The sequence below is a fragment of the Vombatus ursinus genome, unplaced genomic scaffold (assembly GCF_900497805.2).
Source record: "Vombatus ursinus unplaced genomic scaffold, bare-nosed wombat genome assembly UNPS02014785.1, whole genome shotgun sequence".
In the NCBI taxonomy this organism is placed as follows: Eukaryota; Metazoa; Chordata; class Mammalia; order Diprotodontia; family Vombatidae; genus Vombatus; species Vombatus ursinus.
Genome location: NW_020954563.1, coordinates 5,941,761 through 5,962,151, shown reverse-complemented (window position 1 = coordinate 5,962,151; position 20,391 = coordinate 5,941,761).

The window sequence follows — 20,391 nt, the reverse complement described above, 5'->3', positions numbered from 1 at the left end:
TAAATTAGTTGCAGGGCTAGGGCTAAGGTCTCCTGACTCCCAGCCCAGTGCTCTTTCCATTTTACATTAAGCAAAAGTTGTTATCTGTCTAGAGACAGCTCCCTGGGAATTCTTGCTCCAGAGAAAAGACCCTTCCTGGGTTCTGTCACATGCATAAGTATAACTGAAAATAGTCAATAATTGTATCTGACATTTAAATTTGATTTGTTCCATTATCTGAGGAGATGATAAAGCAGGCATTTTCTAAATAAAGGATTTGTCTTTACAACAACAAAACTGTAATGGAAATATGGCCAGCGGAATCCATCCCAAAGTAAAGAAAGCTGTCCCTTGGCCCCTAGCAAAGTTCAATCACATTTCTTCCAGGCCTGAGATTCTCTGAATTGTTTATATTTTTAGCTTCCTTCACCAAATGGGAGAGAAAATAACCATGCTTGTATCGAGGTTATCCAACACCCAAGGAGCCACCTGAAATCTTCCAATTCCAATCCTGACCCCCTTGTAATTCTCCCAGGGTTCCCAACCTTGAGTTTTAGAAACATTTTAGTCCTAAGATACCCCCTATTCAAAAATAAACTTGTTTAGCAGGTTTCCTAACCAAATCAAGTGAAATCTCCATTTAATTTCAGCCACTTGGCATACTATGTCTGTTGATTTCATACTGTAACTATAAGGGGATAGACTGATTTGGGCCCACAATAGTATGTTATATTGCCAACAGGATAAAAATATGCCCCAACTTTGGCTTATGGATTTATCTACCACCATAGACATGACAGTTGTCATGTTTTCAGACTACACTCTCTAATTTTTGTAATGTATTCCAACAGATGTTAGTCCATGGGTACCAGTTATAGTGATATTGCACTAAATTAAATCTATATTCTCAGAATTATTTCTGTTTAACTCTGGCTACTACCTTGGGAAGATCTCAGCCAAAAATCACTTCTTACATATATCTCCAGAGCCCCCTGCCCTGCAGAAAGATATTCAGTATGAAAATTTTAAAGCACCAGAATCTCTATAAGCATGAAAAATTCAAAGAACTCTAAAATACTGAAGTTGAAATCTATGAATATAGGATCACAAATTCAGAGATGGAAGGGACTGTAGGGACCATTTTACAGATGAGAGATTAAGGCCCAGAAAGGTGAATGATTTACCAAGGTCACCCAGGTCAGCCAGGGCTGGAATATGAAACAGGTCTTCTGATTCCAAATCTAGCACCCTTTGCCCTGTACCACACAATATCCAGAAATAATACCTTTTGTTATAAAAAGAATATATAAATAGAATGGTACCTTACGGCAAATGTCATCATCTCTAATTTTTTTTTATTTTGGTGTATAAGTCACGTATGTCAACTTTTCCCATAAATCTGAACTCAAATGATATTAAAAGAAAGACTGAAAAAACATTAAGCATGCCAAGCCATGTGCTAAGTGCTAGTGATAGCTAGAGATAAGTAAGCATTCTCAAGTTCACATTCTAATAGAGAGAAATAACACATAGGGGACAGTTCAACTGCAGACCAGGTAGAAAGGCCCAGTGGTCTTTAGGGTGCAGCAGCAAGTCAAATAATGATGCAGTTTCTTTAGTGTCATTTCTATTAATAAAACCACAGCATTTTTTATGTTGGCTGATTTGACAGTACCTAGGACTTTAGTGATGAGAACATTTGTTTCCTAGCCTTCAGTTGCCAAGGCTGCTAAGAAGGGGGTTTGTAACACCTGCAAGAGGCAATTGTCCAGCCAGATGTCTAAGGGTTTGCAGCCCTGGGGAAGGAAAGAGAAGGAAACAAGCATTTGTATAACACCTACTATATGCCAGGTACTGTGCTTAGCACTTTATAAATATCATCTCATTTGATCCTCACAACAACCCTGTGAGGGAGGCGCTGTTACTATCCCTATTTTACAATTGAGAAAACTGAGGCAAACAGATTAAGTGACTTGTCCAGGGTCAACCAAACAATCAATTAACATTTATTAAGCACCTGCTATGTGCCAGACACTGTGCTAAGTGCTGAAGATAAAAAGAAAAATGGCAAAAAGTCCTTGCCTTCAAGGAGCTTACAATCTAATGGGGGAGATATGGGATCACACAGCTAGCAAGTGTCTGTGTCCAGATCTGGACTCAAGTCTTCCTGAGTTCTCGGCCTAGTGCTCTATCCACTGTGCCACCAGCTGTCAAGCTAGAAGTGGTGGGGGTAGAGGAGGTTGGGCGGAAGCAGGTGGGGAAAGGCAGAAGGAGACTGCTATTCCTGGAGATCATGGTTACAAGGTCCAGGGCTGCTTCCATCAGAGTCGTTAGAGGGCACAGACTTTCCTATTTCACTTTCCTTTGGTTAGAAATTAAGAGAGCAGTATAATGAAGCACTTTCTCTGTACCCACACTCAAGAAGCAGAATGGGGGTTCAGTTTTTTTGTTCGATTTTTAAAATAGTACCTTCCCCTCCTTCCCCATTAGGCCTAATATGTTATAATAAGCAGTCCTAATCAATATACATTTATTAATGACCTACTACATGCCAGGCACTGTGCTAAGCGCTGGGGATGCAAAAACAAAAAAGAAAAAAAGTCCCTTCCCTCAAAGAAAACAACACACCAAAGAAAGCTGAAAAGGGATGGGAGGAGTTCAAAGGAGGAAAGCCAGGTGGGAGAAATAGAGATGGCCCGCCTGGGTGCCCTCCTTAAATGAAGTTTCTGGGAGGAGCACTGTGCTCTGCCACCCAATAGAGGGGTCCCAGGGGCAGTGGATGTGATCCTGCAGGATGAAAATGGATGTCCCTAGGGCATGGTGGAGAAGTCCAGAGGAAAGCAGTCAGGTGAGAAATGAGAAAACTCAGTTTCTTTACTAGTTAGTTTGTGCAGGATGTATTGGGTTACTAACCTTGATCACCAGACATCCGTCTGTTCAAAATGCTCATCACCTTTCCCTAAATCTGAATGTTGATGATGTGAAAATGAGTTTTGATATCATCTCCTCCTGGTTCAGACAAGTTTAATGAGTTTGAACTGAGGGATGATTCTACATGACTCTGCCACAATTTTACCCCAAAACTCTCTCTGTACTATATCCTCACCCATACCTCTTAAAGCAATGATATGTAATAAATTGCAGATCAGCGTCTGGAACTGGTGATTCTAACTTTGCAATGAGAGCCAATGTATTATTGAAGTTGGTACACTCAAAACACACAATATCTGCATGTAGTTTCAGTTGAGGGCTTTGACAGGAAGGCATGTTCAAATCCCTTGCCTCACCTGTCCCCAGCAGTTTCATGCAAATGCTTGTGTGTAAAATGGACAGAATTCCAGAATCAACCTACTCAATATACTTTCTGTCATTTATTGTCTCTGAATAAGATCTCCCTGAGTTTTGATGGAACCCACCAATGTTCATCCATGTAGGAATAAATAAAAAAAACTTAGTCATCTTTTGGATAATGAAATAGCTTTTATTGGAAAATTAGTTATTGTTGTCTTCATTCTTCTTTATTTTGTGGTTTAAAATGTCTTCCTAGTACAACTGACATGATTTGTGCTCAGGAATTGACCACTGGCATGAAATTATACGTACATTTCTCACATTTCATGAATAGATTTCACAGAATCACATTTGCCAGAAAGGAAGATGAAATTTTTTTCCCTAAGTTGCTTACTTTTAAAAATCAAAGTCATCCTGAATGTATGTATTGGTAGTTACCACTCATTTCTGCTCTTGGTTGGGATGCCATAATACTATGTAGTATTAGTATAATAGTAATTTTACTATTCTACTATTCAAAGCCTTCTGTAACTTAGATCCCACATACCTTTGCAGTCTTCTTATACCTTATTCCCTATTATGTACTCTTTGATCCAGTGACACTGGCTTCCTGACTATTCCACAAACAAGACACTCCATCTCTTAGCTCCAGGCATTCTTTTTGGCTGGCCCCCCAAACCTGGAACACTCTCCCTTTCCACTCTGACTATTGACCTCTTTGGTTTCCTCTAAGTCCCAACTAAAATTCCATCTTCTACAGGAAGCCTTCTCCAACTCCTCTTAATTCCAGTGTTTTGCCTCTTTTAATTTTTTTCCTATTTATCCTCTATATAACTTGCTTTATATACTTGTTTGCATGTTGTCTCCTCCATTAAACTGTAAGCTCCCTGAGGGCAGGGACTGTCTTTTGCCTCCTTTTGTACCCCCAGCACTTAGCACAGTTCCTGGCACATAGGAGGTGCTTAATAAATGTTTATTGAATTGAACTGGGTATTACAGTATAATGACAAGTACACATCCTTTCTACACAGTTGACCTGGGTTCAGTCTTAGCCAATGCACCACATAACCACAGGATGTATGCAGAGCACTAGTGTAGATGAAAGGGTGTGGGAAAGGCCCAGTGATATGGACTTCAAATGAGAAGACAAGAAAGAGAAATAGAGAAAAACAGTAAGGGACTCCAAGAGCATGCAAGCTAAAAGCACCTCAGGAAAGAAGGGGAAAGAAAGAGAAGACATAGGAATAATAATTTCAGTGGATAATCGAGGAGGAAAGTCAAAGGAGCTTTTGTGGTCACTGGAAAAAACAGCTATAATCTAAAGAATGCATGGTAATATAAACACAGAGTAGTAATTTTTTTTCATTTCCTGAACATCTTTTTCAGAACAAAGCAAAAAGAGCACTAATTAGTAGTTAATACAGAATCTTAGAGTTAGGAGGGATCTCAAAAATCATCTAGTTTAACATATAGCTGAATAGGTATAGTACCTAACAAGTAGTCATCCAGCTTCTGCTTAAATACATCTAATGACTGAGAACTCACTACCTTTCAAGGCTGCCCTTTCCATTTTGGAACAGCTTTAATTGTTAGGAGGTTCTTCCGTGTATTGAGCCCAAATCTCACTACTCATAATTTCCAACCATTAATTCTAGTTCTCCTTTCCAAGGTCAAGCAGAACAAGTCTAAACCTTTTCTCATATGACAGCCCTTCTACTGTACAGTGAAAATAACTCCAGCTCTGGAGTCACAGAACCTAGGTTCAAATGTGTGTGTTTGGTAATTTCAGCAGTGTCCAACTCTTTGTGACCCTTTTAGGGTTTTCTTGAGAAAGACACTAAAGTGATTTGCCATTTCCTTCTCCAGCTCATTTACAGATGAGGAAACTGAGGCAAGCAAGGTTAAGTGACTTGCCTGGGATCACACAGCTAGTAAGTATCTGAGATCAGATTTGAACTCAGGAAGATGAGTCTTTCTGACTCCAGGCCTGGCGCTCTGTGCACTATGATACCTAGCTGCCCTCGATTCCTAATAAGAACGATGATGATGTGAATAGGAGGAGTGGGTAGGAGGACTGAATGACCCCAAAATTTATTCAAGGGGCAGGGACCCCCAAGTATTCAGGGAGCTGCACATGTGTCAGTGGGTAAGCTCCCCTGGGGTAATTCTTAGGGTCACAGATCTAAGGCTGGAAGGGACCTCAAGAGGGCACACAGTCCAATCCCCTCCTCTTAATGGTGAGGAAATTGAAGCTGGAGAGATTAGTGACTCCCCCAAAGTCACCCAGGTGGTAACTGTCAGAGGCGGGATCTGAAGCTAGGTCATCAGACTCCACAGTCAAGCGTTCTCTGCACTAGTAGTCCGCCGCCTCCTTTGGGGGCAGCAGCTAACACCTGGGCTGGAACTTAACTGTAGGGCCTAGCCCTGCTGGAACCAGGTGGCTAAGGGCAGTTTTCCTAGGGAAGTATCTACTCTCTTTCAGAAGGATAATTTTTAACATAAAACATTAAACATCAAAGCTGAAAGATCCCTTAAAGATAATCCAACTGCCTTGTTTTACAGATCCCACTTCCAAGTAAGCTTTGAAAGAAGGACTGAACAACTTGGCCAGGGAGAGGCAGTGATCTCATTAGTGGCAGAGGCAGAACTTCCTCCTGACTCCAATGCCAGGGCTCTCTCCACTAGACCCTCCTGAGGTTATGACTTTACACTAGGGCCTTGGTCATTCACTTAGTCAAGAAACATTTATTAAGGACCTGCTGCATGTGAAGCCCTTTGCTAGATACTGAGGGAAACAGCATGTTCCTATAAAGCATGGGGCCCTGTCCCCATGGAGCTTACAATTTAGGACATATAATCTTACCTGACAATTTCATTAAAAATTCAGAACACAGTGTGACGTGAGATTCAGCGGGGATAGGTGCTGCCTACTTGAGGGTACCAGGAAGTACCATTTGAGCTAGTTTACAAAACGGAAAGCAGCAGGGGAGCAAGGGGAGGGGAACAGAGTGGGTTTGGGTAAAGTAAGGAAGGATTATGTATGTAATAGCCCACAGAGGCCACCACACCACTCACACCAGGGAATTCAGAGCTGGCCTTCTGCTTTTTGAAAGTACCGGACTTTGATCCACTGGTTCCCCATTTTGTCCAGAACAATCAACACTGGAGAATTTCAGTTTACTAGAGCACAACTTCCATCTAGTGGTTAAAATAAGCAACTGCAGGGTTATAAGCCTTTCTACTCCAAAGAAGGGGTTATATCGGAAGGGGAATTTCCTCTTGTAAGGGACCATAAGATTTTAGAGCTAGAAGATACACTAGAGGCTATCTAATCCAACACCCTCATTTTATAAGCTTCACGTGCCTCCACTAACATCTTCTGATTCTTCCTTGTAGCGTGAACATAACCCTAGGCTCTTAAAGACCAGGGCTTTAAAGAATCAGGAAATGCCAGTACAACTGGGCTACACTCTAGGTACCTTTATCAGCTGTGGAATAACCAAGCCAAGGACAGAGAAAGGCAATCACCAGAAGAGCCATTAGCAGATGGCTACAAATTAGTCTTTGGTCCTAGCTGACCCACACTGTCAATGGAGATAGTAGAGGGGCAAAAGAAAGAATAGAGAATGAAGAAGGAAATCAATCCTGTGACGAACTTGACATGAATCCCAGAACTAACTCAACATGTCCTTAGTACCCAGTGACTGCATCACAAAGATGGGTACAAGGTCTTTACTCTGAAATCAAGAAATACAAGAGGCCTCACCTCTCTACATTGTGAATACTTTCTTCTCAAAGACAATTAAAAGGGCACTGGATATGGTGAGTACTAAACATCACAAAAACTAAGACTGATCATATAACAGAAAGAAGACAAATGGAGAATATTGTGGGGGTCATTTCAGAATCACTCTCTATGTCAGATCATCAACTGCTTAGAGCAAAGTTCAAAATGAATACTAAATTAAAATAAGGCATAAAGATGAGAAGACACAATAGGACCTGTGGTGACTTAAGTTTTGAGCCTTGCCACTTTCACTGAGAAAAAATAAGTGGATAAAAATGCCACATTGCCCAGATCATTCATTCACTTGGCCAGGCAACCTGTGAAGTTGGTACACGTATCTTGGACAGGTGGTACATATGTAAAATGAGCTGAGCCTAGAATTAAACAGAATCTCATAGACCAGCTCTCATTTGGAAAACTGCAGTAGGCTTTCACCAGTCCCAAGCTGCACTTTGACACAAAGCCCATTTCTTTAATACGAGCATTCTCCTGGTGACATCAGGGGGCTACAAATAGCTGCAGAATATTACAAATGATGGCTTCTGCTAGAAGGTAGCATAATAGACATAATCAAGGACAGGAATTACCAGAAAATGAGGTGGGCCAGACGAAGGATAATACATAGACTGCTCTAGCAGTACAATGGTATCCACAAGATATTAAACAAAGCAAAGGAAGGCCTGCGGTGCCATGGTTATAACTTTAGTGGTATTCAGTAACAACCTTTTCCTCTTTGGACCTCACCTAGCTCTTCATTTTGCATCTCTCTAATGCACTTATACATTACTGTGTATTACTCTCCTATGTCTTTCTGACATATTCCCACCCCAACTAGACTAAGTAAACTCCACAAGGGAAGGGACCATGTCTTACCTAAATTTCCTTCAGCACAACAATCTGCATATAGTGGGAACATAATAAATCTGTTGAATTGGCTGAACTACAGCTAAAAGGTATAAGAAATGCTGCATTTTTAGGTCCAGGACAAAAAAATACAAAGAATAATCTATGGTTTATAGATGGAGTGAAGATAATAAGTGGGGAAAGGATGCTGAAGATGATGAAGAATGTAATAGAAATGGAAGTCATGACAAGGAACTGAGTGTACATTCTGAAAGGCCAGAGCAATAAAGGACACAAGAGGAAAACAAATTTGCTCTGAACTAATCCTGAGCAAAAAGCTTCAATCCTTGTTCTACACTGCTTAAAGTCTGGGGAAAAACTGTATCAAACCCTTGTTTAGGGAAAAAAGGGTCACCTTACATTCACCATCATCATCTTTTTCAGTTAACATAGTAATTATATAATAGGGGATTGTATGGTGTATTCAGGGAGGACTAGCACCTCTGGTGTGAGGGCTTGCCAAGCTCTTTTCAGGGCTCCTCATCCACCTTTGGTGTCCACCTTTCATCCAACTCTCACCTCTGGCTCCAAGAAGCTGTAGCATGTTCATCAGCCACACCCTGGTAAAACCATCTCAGAACAGGGGCTAAACCAGGTTGAGGGTAACTGAGGGTAAACCCTTCAGTGAATTAGGGGGATGTCTACCCCAAGCACGTGAAGATTTCCCCCAGAAGAATGGGCGGATGAGAATGAAGGTAATTGAAGCAGGCACTGTGGAGTGCTTAGAGCTTAGACATTGAAGACACTAAGGTTATCCACTGTATCCTGGGCCATTGAGGTTGTCTTGACTTTTGTCCTGCCACTGGACTTCAATGATTCTAGAAGAGTGAGGCTAAAGACTTTGCAATTCTGCCTCACTTAAATCCAATTCATGCATGAGTCAAGACATCACCCCCTGGGGTCATTATGCCTATACAAAAAACAAAGTACAAACAACTACAACATAAGATAGTAAAAACAGAGCATTTTAGAGTCCTAAGAGACATTAAGGACCACCTTCATAGTAAAAGTATGTGTACATATAACTATAATGCAAGAGAACATGTGGCTATGCTAAATATTAAAGTGAAAGTCCAGCAAAGGATGAGATCTCTTGGATGAGGGAATCAAATGTAACCTAGAGGTTACATTTGAGTTTGGCCTTGAAAGAAGGGTAGGTTTTCAATCAGTCAGTCAATAAGCATTTGTTGAGCACCTACTATGTGCCAGGTACTGTGCTAAGTGCTGGAACTTTAAGGAAGTCAGAGAAGTCCTGCAGCAGAGACTAGGAAGGAGAATGTTCCAGACATAGGGGGACAGCCAGTAAAAATACCCAGAGTTTGTCAAAGGACAGTCTCATTTGAGAAAAAGCAAATAGACCAGTGTCATCAAAGAGTATGTTTGGGGGTGTGGTGGACAGGCAGGAGCAGGTAAGAAGATGTAAGAAGACTGGAAAGGTAGAAGATAGCTAGATTGTGAAGGACTTTGAATGCCAAATTGAGGGTTTTATATTTGATTCTGGAAGTGATAAGTAACCAATGAAATTGATTGAAAAGTGGGAGGGAAGTGACATGGTCAGATCTTTTCTTTAGGAAGATTAATTTGACTGCTGAGGATAGCCTGGAGTGGGGAAAGACTCAAGGCAGAGAGAGCAATCATCAGGCTGCTGTATTAGTGTACAATGATGGCAGCATCATGGGGAGCATGTGAGAGAGTAAGGAGTTGAAGGTGACATCCAGGTTTCAAGCCTGGATAACTGAGAGGATGATGGTGCTCATAACAGTAATACGAAGATTAGGAAGAGGGAAGGGTTTGGGGGGAAAGATAACAAGTTCAGTTTTGGACGTGTTGAGTTTATGATCTAGATAAGGAAGAGTGAATTCCAGGTGAAAGAAATGCATTAATAAAGGAGTGCAGGGCATGTTTGGGGAACAGTAAGAAGTCCAATTCAGCTACAGCATATAGATAATAAACAGAGGAAGTAGTGGGAAGTCAGGTGGAAAGGTTAAATTGGGGCCAGACTGTGGAAAGCCTCAAATGTCAAGCTAGGACTTTAATTTGGCCTTTAACAAATGGACAATGGGAAGTTATGGAATATTACTAAACCATAAGATAGGATGAAAAAGAAGAATACAGAAAACCATGGGAAGACTTTTATGAACTGATACAAAGTGAAATAAGCATAAACAGGAAATTATATGCATGATGACTACAACAATGTAAATGGAAAAAACAAAACCAAAAACTTGAACATTATGTAACTATAATGATCAAAGTTGTCCCTTTAGAGATAAGCAAATGCACCTACTCCCTCCAATTTCTTCACAGATGTAAGCACTACATGTATGCATGTACACGTATGTGTGTGTGTGTGTGTGTGTGTTTGGGAGGAGGGAATATATTTGGCAATGAAGGTGACGTAAAAACAAAAGATTATTAGCAATTTTTTTTTTAAGAAAAGGATAACACCCGCCCCCTTTCAGAGAGTTTGGGAAGGCCTAGTTACATCTAAGGTTTCTTCCAGTTTTAATATTATGTGATTCTAAGTTGAAAATCAGATTTTGCACATTTAATTTTTATAGAATCATAGATTTAGAGTTGGAAGGGATCTCAAAGATCATCCAGTCTAATCCTCTCACTTAACAAATGAGGAAACTGAAGCCCAAATGGACTATTTAAGAGATTTTTGAGAGAAAAAAATTTCAACCACTATCTTTCCCAGGACTGCATTTCACCTCTGATGCCTCAGTGTAGGGAGGATATGACCCCAGGTTCTTCAAAGCTATGCCAGTGGCTCCCCGATTCTGTAAGATCCTGCCATGCTAGAGAGGTTTCAAGCACAGATCATATGCTCATTGTTCCAGGACTAGCCTGGCTCAATGCAGAAAGGCTCTCCACCAGAGAACTGATCAGCAGATGCTGGATCTTCCAGCCATAGCAATTCCCAAAGGTCATCTCCTAAATATTTAAGGTGGAAAAGGGGTGTTGACTCATTCAATGCAGAAAGCATTCCTAACAACGAAAACCAGGGTCCTAGAAGTAGATAGCAATTTTTCCAGAATTCAACTTGGGTAATATTTCATAGAATCATGGATCTCAGAGCCAGTACCTTAGAGATTACTTGGTCAAATGTCCTCATTTCACAGACAACAAACTGAGGCCCTTGAAATAATCAGGACTTTTTTTTTAATCACATTTAAGAATCAGAGCTTCAACAAGGCTCTAACTCTAACCCTAAGCAGGTTTCAAAGACTGTGCCCATATCTTATGTGACCATCCAGTGGAGGCTTAGAGGCTCCAATGGAAAATATGTGACTTGTTACAAAACAATACCACAGACTGAGATTTTCTAACATTAAAAAATGTGCATTTATAAAAAGTGATCTTTTAAAATATCCCATGTTTTGCACACGCTCCCCATACTGCCTGCTGTGCCTTGCTTACCTTGTCTGCTCCTAGTCCTAGCCCTGCTCACCATTCTTAGCATCAGTAGCAATTTTCAGTTCCTTTGGAATTACTGCCGCACAATTTCCTAAGATGCTTGATTTATTCACAGCTTCTCGGTTTGTGCATTTGTAACCTGTTTAGGCACAAGCAGCTTCTAACTGTTGAAATAATCTAGCTTCCTCCATCTCCTTCTTCCCCAACATGGCCACCCCCACCAACTATCACCATTCTGAATAACAACAGCAAAAAGCAGTAGGAAATCTGCAATAACATTGCAATCTACTGCTAGCAACAGGGCATCAGCACAAGATGAGTAATGAGAAAACTGGGAATAGAAGGAAAACCAAGAGATTATTGGCTAATAAATTATCAATGCACCAGAACTGTCCTCTACATATTTTGTCTTCTTGCTGCTTCTCTAAGGTCTTGGAAAAGTGACAATTACAAAATTTAAAGGAGATGGAGTTTATTAAAATCCCTATTCTATTTTTTTAATTAATGTGCTTGATTATGTGAGGTCAATATAAAATATTCAGCGTTAATGGAGAGGAAAAGCTATTCCCAGGAAGTGTCAGACTAGAGAAGAGCAGAAGTGCCTGGGTCCCCTACAATGGGGAAAGCTGAGAAAAAGAAAATAGGCAGAATAAGGCAGCCGAGATGGCTAGTGGCTATGAAGGACAAGGCAGTCATCAAATCACAGACACTGAGGGTCAGCTGAATTTCTATGTAGCCTATAAAGCCGAACCCCATTCCCCTTTCTACAAAAAGCATTGCTTCATCTTCCCCCACTCCCACTCCCAGTAGCAACAATCTTCCCCCTACGAATCAACATTCTACTTTGTCTTATACCTCCTTATGTTTGCTGTGTGATTTTGCATAGTAAGGATATGTTTGTTTCTTATCCTACTAGACTGTAATCTCCATGAGGGCAGGGACTCTGTCTTATCTCAACTTTGATTCTTTCCTAGGACTTAGCATAACACTATGTATATACCAGTTTAATAAATGTCAGTTGAATGAATAAGGTTTACCCAACCAGCCAGTCTGGAAAACAGTGCCTGAATCTCTTCACGGAACATCCATCAGACAAGTGGACCAGTGTTGGAATGGCCATATTCAAATTGAAAGATGCCTCCACAAGTTGTGCATAAATGGAGAGTCACAATTTCATGTGAAGCTCTCTTTTTCTGTTCGTCACATAGAGAAAAGTTCATATGGGTTGATGTTTGTCAAGCTCATAATAATAAAAAAGGAAAGTTTAAAAAAACAGATAGCCCTGACAGGAGGCCAGCCAGCCTCTGTGAGAAGAAGCTCCATACCCGGAGACGGCTTGTTTCACTGTTGGACAGCTATGACTGGGAGAAAGGTCTTTCTTCTATTAAGTCAAAATTCTACCTCCCTGCAATTTCCATGGGTCATTCTTTGTAGGGCAGGAGTTCTTAACCTGGAATCTAAGGATCCACGGATGAATTTCATAGGTCCATGTATATGGATGGGGAAAAAAATTTTATCTTTGTTTTTCACTAACCTCAAACTGAAATTTAGCCTGTCCTTCCATTATGAATGTAAGCAACAAATATGATTCTGAGAATAGGTCAGATTGCCAAAGAAAAAAGGTTCAGAAGTCTTGCTCCAGAGCCACAGAGAATGTGCCTAATCCCCCACAAGACAGCCAGATATTTGAAGACAGGTATGGAATGTCCCTTTCTGAAAACAAATTGATATAAATGAATTTCTCAGCAAAAATATCCTCGTGGATAGAGCTATGAATCTTGTTATCAGAACTGGGTTTAATCTGCTGGATGGATGTCACTCTAAATTGACAGATGGATGGCTAGTTGAGAGTTTTAGAGTTACAGGATGTGAACAAAAGAGATTAGTGTCAATACTAGGCCTACTTTCACTGAATTGATCAGGGACTGAACCAGGAATGTTAACAAGAGAGAGTAGCACCTTCTGGAGCTTCCCCACCGTAGTTACATCAAAAGAAGCAAAAATGAAGGAATTCAGGTGGACATTACCTGTGGATCAGGTTATCTATCTGCAAACATTAGCTTCAGAAGTGTCTAGTCTGGCTGGCTTAGAAAAACACATTCTTTGCTCCCGACCCTACCAAAAGTTTCCCTAACTGTAAAATCTTGTCAAAAATCACTCCCTCAGTGAATATGCCCCCCAGGGCAGAAAAGCCCTTGTGAGAAATGCTAACAGTTTGGCTCCCACAGAATTGATAAGAAAACAGGACAGGGGGAGATTAGGTTATTGATTAATTGATTTATTATAGGTTTATTGGTTTACACAAATATGTAAACAAAATGAGGGGAAGATTGGTTTTCACAGACTCTATAGAAACAATAGATATTGCATTGCAAACACAGACGTTAAATGGGATGTGCAGGAATGTTGGGACAAGTTAGGGGTTAAAGCCAAGTGATCCTATATAACCACTTGCCCTGTTCCTGTATAGGTGTATGATTCCAATGAGGGAACACACCCAATTCTCTCGAGAATTGTTAATAAAGGTATCTCTTCTCTCACTCCATAACTGTGATTTCTTTATGACCCAGCTAACACTTGTTCCGGGAATTCACCAAGCCCAGTCTCTGGCTGAATTCTGAATTGAGTCTGGGGTTTTTAATAGCCCTGATTAAGCTTAACACCTTAATAGCCAGAGCTGAGATCAACTCTTAGTGTATACAAAGAAGAAGCAGAACCTTTAAGGAGTCAGGCTTCAAAGCCTCGCTACAATACTTACTAGCAGAGCTTGGCGTTGTTTGGTCGCTTTTAACTCTTTGTGGCCATTTGGGGCTTTCTTGGCAAAGATTCTAGAGTGGTCTTCCCTTTCCTTCTCTAGCTCAGAGCAACAAATGTGGTTAAGTGATTTCCCCAGGGTCATACAGCTAGTAAGTATCTGAAGTCAGATTTGAACTCAGGAAGATGAGTCTTCCTGACTCCAGGCCCAGCGCTGTGTGCACTGCATCACCTAGATGTCCTACTAGCTGAGCAGCCATAGGCAAACTGCTTTATCTCTAAGCCTCAGTTTCCCCATATGTAAAATAGGGATAATAATCTCTTCACTATGTACTTCTCAGTTATGAGGAAAATACTTTGTGAAGTGCTTTATAAATGAGTCATTATCATCTATCTCTCTTCCAGCTTCTTTCGTATTTTAACAATTATACCGGTGACCCAGCCAAATCTCTGCTCCCTTATCCAACCCCACTCCCCATCCTTTCTCGACCCACTTCTCTCACTAAGGACTAAGCCCAAATTCTGAATACTGTCAAGGTATATAGTGAAGCTCTTTACTTAACACCCTACTTTTCTTAGACTCCAGGGACAATAAACAAAAGTAACTAGACTTTATTATGTCTCTCATTTATTCTTTTTTCAAAAGAACATTTCCTGAGCATCTACTAGATATTAGTTTGTGAGGCACTGAGGATACAAAGGGGATATAAAGCCCATCCCCTCAAGAAGTTTTCCATGTAGTTGGTGTTAAGGAATGAACTTGTCTTTTTGAATTGCCATATTTTCCAGAAACACTGGACCCTGGGTATGCAGGAGGCCCTGAACGAATTAAAGACGAAGCTGCCTTTGAACTGACATAATTTGTGGCTTGCATCCCAAGCTGGACTCTCTGTGTGTCTTTGGAAGTCAAGACATGAGCCAGTAAGTCTATTCTAGGCTGAGAGGTGGCTTGTGCAACTGGGACCCTTGCAGACAAGCAGACCATCCTATCTTCATGGTCTAGCAGTTTCTAAGGGAAAAGAATGCTTCTTTTGCCATCACCTTGCTCCTCCCCTTCAAGAGGGACTTTGTCCCTTTTCCCACCTTTACTGGACCTTTCCTCCCTTTTTCGCTACTCCCTTTTAGGAGGAGACTTCTGGTACCTCCTCCTTCCTTTATTGTACAGTTAGGAATATGCAAGCTTCTATATGGATTGTGAACTCTGCTCTGTCTTTGGGTTCAACATGCACATTCATTTCTCTCGTAAAAAATATACAATGTTGCAACACAATGCCTCATGGACTGTGATATTGTTTTCGGTTAACATTGGCAAGTTGGTAAAAAGAAGATTCCAAAGTGGAACAGGGCTTCAGAAATCCTCTAATCCAGAGCTGCACAACATATGGCCTGTGGGCTTATGGCCTGCCAAAGTGACCTGAGGGCAGTAGGTAGTGTGCAGGCCTGTTTTCTCCCTGGCTGCCTGAAATCCTTTGGTGGGCCTTCCCTAAGAGAACTTTGAATAGTCAATTTTGCTGAAGGATTTGCATAAAGTAAATGTGCGGGCCTGCCCTAATCCAATCTCATTTTACATATGAAGAAACAAGGAAACATTATGAGACAAGGTTAAGAGGCATTTATGCATGCTTGAGAAATACCAAAAGATGAAGTTTGGCTCAAGTTTGAGTACTGGTATAGTGACTGGCCAGCTAATTGCATAAGACTGGGGTGGGGGGGTTGAATGCCAGACTAACAAATTAAATTCTATTCAGCAAGAAACAGATCTGCAAATACTTTTTAAGTGTTAAAGCTCTAGCTTAGAAATCTTGACTATGAACTAAAGTTATCAAATTAGATTATAGAAAAAGCTTTATAAACTATAAAGCACTATATTAAATGTCAGATTACTGTTATTATGATTATTTTTATATATTTCAAATATAATATGATAGTGATGTTATGCTGTTTGTCTAACTATTATTATTACTATTATTACTACCAATGGCCTATAGTAAAGTTTCTTAGATTTCTGTAGTACTAGTTTAGAAGTGCTTTCTCCACCACAATCTTACAAAGTAGGTAATAAAAAAAGCTGTTATCCCCATTTTACAGATAAGAAAACTGAGGCTCAGAAAAGATAAATTATTTGACCAAGGTGACATAGCCAATGAGAGAGCTAAGAAACGAACCCAGATCTGGCTCCAATGTCCAAACTGATGAAAAGTCCAAATTATTATTATTATTTTTTGGTTAGGCAACGGGGTTAAGTGACTTGCTCAGGATCACATAGCTAGTAAGTGTTATGTGTCTGAGGCCACATTTGAACTCAGGTCCTCCTGAATCCTGGGCCGGTGCTCTATCCACTATGCCACCTACCTGCCCCAAGTCCAAATTAAATTTGTGGAAGACCCTTGATGTTTTAATGGTCTGTATGCTACTCCCTAGACCAGGGCAGATCACAACTCTTTCATACTCTCATCTTCTGAGATTCTTACCTTTTACCTTTGGCTATGGTCCCATCAACTGGTCTTTCATTGTGCCTACACCCAATCTCCCCTCCATTGTCTTGCCTCCCTATGGCGTCAGGCCATTTCTCACCCTTGGTCCCACCTAGGCTCCATTTCCCACCCTTGGGAATTCTATTACCTCATGGACTACTTGGCCACTCTCCCACAGTCATTCTGTACATAAGGTCCACCTTGTCTCCATTAAGATGCTCAGATTCTTAGAATCTAGCCACTGCTCAGATTTTCACAGTCTAGCCAATAGCCCATAGATGCTCAGATTCCTTAAGAGTCTAGCTAATATGGCGAATCTTCAATAAACTTTGTTTTTGGCTGCAAGAAGGCTTGGGTCGAATTCTCTAGGGCAGGACCCGGGTTTCGTGATTTTGGGGTGCTACGACCCCTAACCTCTAGACCACATCATAACCACTGCAGTTGGAATCCAAAGTACATGAGGGGAGTCTTGCACAGTCTTGATGTCTTTTATAGTACTTGTTTACTTGTTTTTCAGTCATGCTCTTTGTGATTCCTTTTGGGGTTTTCTTGGTAAAGAAACTGGAGTGGTTTGACATTTCCTTCTCCAGCTTATTTTACAGATGAGGAAACTGAGGAAACCAGGATGAAGTGACTTGTCCAGGGTCACACAGCTAGTATCTGAGGCCAGATTTGGACCCAGGTCTTAATGACCCATTGTGCCACCTAGCTGTCCTTCACAACAACCATCAGGCATAAGGAATCATTGGTAAAATGATGCATCCTGTTTATACCCACATGTAGCCTGCCCTCTGGGTTACTTGTAATTCAGATTCTTCTAAAAATCCATCAGTTGCAGATTATGGCATTCCTGAGAGGATATCATAGCAAAAATTTTTAAAACAATCATTTCTCTTAAGTGTAGCAATCTAAGTAGCTTAGCCAAGCTTTATTTAACAAAAGCTATGCAAGCACCACTGAATTGCGGCAGCTTCTACCTACTTCTCAAAGTGAATACAAGCATGTTAATGATGCCTAAAGTACTTGAAAAGAAGTTCATTAAAAATGAAGGAGGATTACTACAAAGTAGTAATCATAAAACTATTTGGTATTGGTTAAAAAACCCAAAAGTAAATCAGTAGAACAGCCTAAATAAGTAAGAATCAACAACAATTTAATTCATTAATCCAATGTTCAATAACTTCAAGAGCATAAACTGCTTAGGGAAAAACTCCTTATTTGACAAGACCTGCTGGGAAAACCAGAAAGGAGTCTGGCAGAAATTGGATTTTAAATATGCTACAATAGGCTCACAATCTAAAGGCAAAGTGAATTTAAAAAAAAAAAAAAGGAAATCAGTTACTTTTCACAACTACCACTAGGGGAGAATTTATAACCAAAGAATTGAGGTGACCACAAAAGATAAAATAAATAAATGCAATTACATGAAATTGAAGAGCTTTTGCAGGAACAAAATCAATGAAGCTGGAATTAGAAAAGAAATTGTCAATTGGGGAAAAAACTTTGCATTAAACATTTCTGCTAAGGGTCTGATATCCAAGATATGTAAGGAACTAACACAAATATATGAATCCAAAAGCCATTCCCCTACTGATCAAATGATATGAACAAACAGCTCCCAAAAGAATAATTGCAAACTATTATTAACATTTTGAAAAATTGATCAGAATCACTAGTTCCAAGAAAAATGCAAATCAAAATGACTCAGATTTCATTTCACCAACCAATTGATAAAGATGATAAAAGATGGGAACAGTCAATATTGTATGGTCTGTGAGAAAACAGATACATGAATACCCTGCTGGTGGAGCTGTGAAATGGTCTAACCATTTTGGTGGTGCTATAATTGGTCTTATCATTCTAGAAAACATTTAAAGTATGCTCAAAAAGTTACTAAAATGTCCATATCCTTTTACCTGGAGATCTCATTGCTAGGCATATGCCCCCAAGGAGGTTCAAAGACAGAAAGGTCCCATAAAAAAACTGGAAATAAAATAGATGTTTATTGACTGAGAAAGGATTAAACAAATTATGACTTAAATTGTACTAAATGTAAAAGAATATTACTACGCCCTTAAAAATGACAAATATAAAGAATTCTGAGAAGCACGGAAAGACAAATTGAGTCAAATACAGGAAGCAGAACCAGGAAAACAATATCTATAATCACTATAATAGTGTAAATGGAAAGAACAACAATAACAACAAAACTGAATTCTATGTAAGTAAAATATCCAAGCTTGGCCCTGTAGAAAAACTGAAGAAGTAAAGCTTCCTCCTTTCTTTGCAAAGGGTGCAAAAAGGTTTGGAATACTACATATGCTATTCAACACAGTTGACAGACCTGCTTTTTTCCCCCTTTTTAAAAAAATCTTTGTTAAAAGAGATGGCTCACTGGGTAGGGGATCAACAAGATATAAGAACAAAACAAAATTTTTTAAAATTTTAAATAAGTTTATTTTTTTTTGTGAAGGTAATGAAGCCATCAGTTAGAAAGACTCTTACCTGTACAAACACATCTGAACATTTCCCCCTGGGGTCATTCCACTTTTCCTGACCTCACATAACTGGGTGGTGCAGCAGGCAGTGTTAGAGTGTTGGACAGGGAGTCAGGAAGAACTGAGTTCAAATTCTGTTTCAGACATTTGTTTACCTGTGTGACACTGGTCAAGTCACTTAACTGTTTTGTAACTCAGTTTCCCTATCTGTAAACTGGGAACAATAGCACCTACTTCACAAAGTTGTGAGGATCAAATGAGACAACATAAGTAAAGCACTTTGTGCAAACCCTGAGTGCTTCATAAATGCAAGTTATTCTTTATTATTGTTATTGTTGTTATTATTATTATCATTAGCACTTGAAGTTACCTGATGGGATGAGAAGAGCCCTGGCTGCAATCACTGCTAACACCAACCTATTGTGTAACCTTAGGGAATAGGGAGGAAGAGAATAAATATTTTGATAGGGCCTACTATATGCCAGGCACTGTGCTAAGTAATTTACAAATATTACTTGGCTTGATCTTCACAATGCAGGTGCTGTTATTATCCCTATTTTACAGTTCAGAAAACTGGGGCAAACAGGGGTTAAGTGATTTGCCCAGGGTCACACAGCTAGAAAGTATGAGGCAAGATTTGAACACTAGCCTTCCGAACTAGAGGCCCAGTCCTCTATCCACTACTGCCCCACCTAGCTGTCACCTTTGGCCAGTCACTATCCCTCTACCCCCGTTTCCAATCTGGGCCTCAATTTCTTAAACTCATTCATTGAGTGTAAGGATCATATCACTATACTGGTATACCCAAAGCCTAACACAGTAACTGGCAAAGAGTAAGAGCATGCTTAATAAATACTTGCTGATGCATTGATATCTATACCTGCATACCTATAGTAAGTGGTGCTGTAGCCTTCTTAGAACCTGAAAATGACTCTGAGTGCTCAAAGGCTATAATTACAGGGTGGAAGCTCAGGAAAATCCTACCAAACCCAAAAAGCCTCATCTGAGGACCCAGGGACACACTCCATCTCCTCACCCTGAGCATTTTCACTGATTCTCCCCTAAGTCTGGAACTCTGTCCCTCATCCCCACCTCCTGGCTTCCCTTTATTCAAGTCCCAGCTAAAATTTCACCTTCTTCATGAAGCTTTTCTTCATCCCCATTTAATGCCTGTACCTTCCCTCTACTGATTACCTCCAATTAGCCTGTATATAGCCTGCTTGTACATAGTTGTTTCAGGTTGTCTCTTTCATTACACTGGGACTCTTCACCTTTCATAGTATTC